Here is a 4,848-nt window from a genome sequence, read left to right as displayed (position 1 = left end):
TATATATACATATACATATCAAATAACGAAGGCAGTTACACTCAGTATAAAACCAAAAAGGAAAAATTCAGTTGTCACTAATTGCGATAGCACCTACATTGCAAGAAATAAGAATTAAAAACCCTTAAAACTGCAAACAAGCACATGTCTATGCACTGACAGGGGAGATAACCACCCCCACAGTGGGTGAAATCACTGTACTTGTCTAGTTTCACATAAAAGTATAGCTCATTGGTTATGACTACTCCATCACTGGATGGTTTGGCTAAATCCTGACTGTCAGTATATATAATAGTATTTACCATATATATCTATGGCTGATTTAACAAAATGCTAATGTGAAAATTATAAACTAATGAAGGTGGCTATGTGCAATATAAAACTAAAAAGGAAAAATTCAATTGCCCCTAATTGTGACTGATTATGCAGGGTAGCACCTACATTGCTAGAAATAAGAGTTACAAAACCCTTATATATATATATATATATATATATATATATATATATATACATATGTAAAGTTGCTGCAACAAATGATTCTCCTGGAAGGCAAGAAAAAATAAAAAGATATTCATTTTGTACCTCTCACCTTATCATGTCTCCAATCATCATATTCAGATATTCTTACTAAGAAATTGTTTCTTAATGAATGAACAACAAACTTACCTAAAAAGAAAGAGAAAAAATACATAAGAAAAAAAACAGTAAGAACAAAAGAGCAAAATGTTACATCAATAAATTTAAAACAATAACGTTTTGTCGACTTTCAGACAATTCTTAACTATATCTCCATGTTATTTTATACATTTCTTAACTATTTAGCATCCAGATTACTCCGTCAAATGATTTGTTTATTTATTCACTTAAAAAAATACTTTATCATGTATTATCTTGTAGTTTTTGAGATTTCTAATGATGTGATTGTTTATTTTTCATTAACATTACAGGGTAAGTTTGAGAGGCTGGACTTGATCAGCTTCTACAAAAAACAGGTAGAATATCTGAGCCGGATATAGCTGGTTTAAATGCTAAAGGGTTGAAAACACTGCTAGTTTTACTTCATTTTCAAACTATTTGCAATAAAAAGCAGTTGATGGCATAAAAATGTGTGTGCTCCAACATATCTTTTATCTTTTACATGTTCCATTCACTGGACCACAGCCATTCTGGAACAGTCTTAGATTTGCTTGACAAAACCCTTCAAGGAGTTTATCTTCTTAACCACACAACCATACCTGTTTGTTGTTGAGTGATTTTCAATATGTGGAGGCACAATGGCCCAGTGGTTAGGGCAGCAGACTCGCGGCCGGAGGATCATGGTTTCGATTCCCAGACCGGGCATTGTATGTATTTATTGAGTGAAAACGCCTAAACCTCCACAAGGCTCCAGCAGGGGGGGGGGGGTGACCCCTGTTGTATTCTTTCACCCCAACTTTCTCTCACTCTTTCTTCCTGCTTCTTGAGTAATGCTGCAATAGACTGGCGTCCCTTCCAGCTGGGGGGAACACATATGCTATAGAAACCTGGAAACCAGGCCCATGAACCTGGCTAGGCTTTAAAAGGGTGAGAAGGAAGGGATTTTCAATATTGTGTGTGTGTGTGTGTGTGAATGTGTATATGGATGCAGAAAAGACTGAATGGCTAAGAATCTTTTCTCAAAGCCACATGGTTTTGGTTTTAGTATCACTGTGCAGCATCTAATTCTAAACCTCTGGTGAAGTTTACATAAAGGGTGCAAGTGTCTGTTGGAGCACTCAGCCATTTACATGCTAATACAATGAGTAAGCAGGTCAGGTGATTGAACAGCTGAAATGCACATTGCTGGAAGATGAGATCCATTTACTTATTTGGGAATCTTAGTTTTGATCTCCCCTAATTATAATTAATATGAAATATTTCTTTTCTTTTCTACTCTAGGCACAAGGCCCGAAATTTTTGGGGAGGGGGCTAGTCAATTAGACAGACCTCTGTACGCAATATATTGACCCTGAAAGAATGAAGCAAAGTCGATCTTGGTGGAATTTGAACTCTGAATGTAAAGACAGATGAAATACCACTAAGCATTTCACCTGGCGTGCTAACATTTCTACCAGTTTGCCGTCTTAATTAATATGAAAAATTGTGAGAAAGTAAAGAAGTCTTCAAGTAGTTGCTTTGTGTGCTCGAAATAATAACCAAATCCAACTAAAATTGCACCTTATCATCTTCAAAAAAGAAAAAGTAATGCACTGGACAGAATATTTTTGAAAATAAGGCTGAATGGTCACAGCTGGAATGTCTTTGATCATAAGTCAGCTCAATCAGGAATGACCTGGGGCTAAACAGAATATATGGTCTGGTCATGGATCACCTTTGTCTGATGATAAGGACTCAGTTGTTCAATCAACTGAATTATCTCCTCCTGAATTAAAATGTAAGTAGCTGAGCCTTCTACAAATGTGTACCCTTATCGTAATTCTGAGGCAAAATCAGTATGACATTGAGGCTGACAAGCCCAAACCTTTTAAATTACTAGTGCAATCCACCCAATGGCTTTCTCTGTTTTTCATCTACCCAATTTCATTCAGAAGGTATTGATTGACTTAAGCTTTGAAAAATGACATTTCCTCAAGGTGCCATGCTATAGGATTTAATCCAGAACATCATAATCATTAAAGAAACTTCTTAATCATTCTGGCAAACTTCATTTTCTTGAGGTTACATACAAATATAGAGAATAGAAATTTAGAAAAATGGATACCCTGTCAGTTGCGACAATGAATATTCCAGTTGCATTAGCACACAAATAGTTAAATATTTCACTGTCATGTGTACCCTTAATGCAATTTCTAATCAGAATCAGCATGATGCGATGTGTGTGTGTCAGATATGGCTGTTTTTAGATTACAAGTATAATCCATTTGGTGAAACTTCAACATAATTTCTATCTACTTAATTTCATTCAAAGTCTTGGGCCAACCCAAGGCTAAAATTAGAATATACTTGCACAAGATACCATGTAGTGGGATTGAACCTGAGGCATAATAATTACAAAGGAAACTTCTTAATGACTCGGACATGCCTACACTCATAAATTACCAGTGCCATAAGCTAGACAAGCTACAGCTTAGGAACTTACACTCGACAAGGGTCTCAAAATAATTAAACATATATGTTCTCCATTTTTGCAAGAGCTTTTGGTAATTTCTAAGAAGCCTCCAAGCCTTATTGAGTTTAGGGCATCCCCAAGTCTGAAGCCAGTGTTGTGCATTTTACACACAAGATACACATATAATTTTATTCAAACATGCTCCAATAGGTGTGTTTTCTCCTCTCTCTGACTTTTATAATGATCACTGGAGTTGGCTGGGCTCATGCAACCTCCACCCAGGTACTTAAGTTTCACTCATCTCTCCTCCTTCCATCACCCTTGTAGTGTTCAACTCCCAGGTCTAGCACTAATTGCTAACTCCAGACCTTCCTTTCCAGAACATTAGCCCTCTACAGTTACCTCCCTGCTCATATTTTTCTTACGGGCATTGACTTACAAGGATTCAAAGGGAACATTAATGGTAATAATGTCACAGATCTAGGAGGGACTGCAAAGGCCACCGGTGCTACTCATTCCTCCAGACACAGCAAATAAAATAAAAATGCATGCACACAATGACAAGCAAAATATTTTGTGAACTGAGGGTAACTCTAGGCTCATCAGAGACAATGGATCAAACAAATGCTACAATCTGAAGTCAATGGATTGCATGGATTATCCTTTGGATGTTAGGGATAATATCAGCTGTAAAAGTGAAATAATTAGTGTTGAAGATAAATCTGGTGATAGCACCTGATTTGGTTTCAAAGGAATAATAAAGTTTCTGAGAATGTTTATCATTGTTGGCATCAAAGTGTTTCTTCCTCTGGGAGAAAAATAAAGATAATGACAGGGTGTATCAGATAACAGAGGTGTGACAGATGAATGCTGAGGATTTCTGGTAGATTATAATGGAATTATTGGAGTATGGTATATTTGATGTGCTATGTTGGTTTATGAGAAACAAAGAAAGGAGAGCTGGCAAAAAATGAATAGTTACATCAGAATGAAGAAGATGTAGTTGGTTAAGTCGATAGAGTACTGGGAAGCAAGGTGTGAGGTCATTGTATAGATAGAATATTGATAATATACCTTGCAATATTCATTCTAGTTCTCTGCATTCTCATTTCAAATCTTGCCTAAATTAACCTTGCCTTTCATTCTTTTGGAGTTGATATTGTATCAGCCATGTACCAAGAACACTTCTTCACCTTTCCACTCTCAGCAAAAGAAATCAGTCATGATCAGACCTGGAGAGGATGGGCTCCATAAGGCTATAAAATGTTACAGTGGTACCCTTACAACTCCATCATAAATTGAAGGCCCAAAGCAGGGGTTGATAAATACAGTACCAGTTCAGGGTTGCAGGTTGACAGAATAGTCAAAGCATAGGATTGGATATCTTGTGATAACTGTTATGGTTCTGCACATTCTGAGTTCAAATCTTATCCAGGTCACTATTAGTGTTTCACTGCCTATACTCATTACATATATTATGTGTTGGCAGATGTACATGTGATATATCTTTTATATGTGTGGTGTAACTGTAGCTTATTTTCAGGTTTTTTCTATTAAAAATTCTCTATAGAGGTGCAGAAGTGGCTGTGTGGTAAGAAGCTTGCTTCCAAATCACATGGTTCTGGGTTCAGTCCCACTACATGGCACCTTAGGCAAGTGTCTTCTACTATAACCTCAGACTAACCAAAGCCTTGCAAGTCGATTTAGTAAATGGAAACTGAAAGAAGCACATCATATATATATATATATATATATATATA

This window comes from Octopus bimaculoides, chromosome 5 (genome assembly GCF_001194135.2).
Source record: "Octopus bimaculoides isolate UCB-OBI-ISO-001 chromosome 5, ASM119413v2, whole genome shotgun sequence".
Classification (NCBI taxonomy): Eukaryota; Metazoa; Mollusca; class Cephalopoda; order Octopoda; family Octopodidae; genus Octopus; species Octopus bimaculoides.
Note: the sequence above shows the minus strand (reverse complement) of the source record.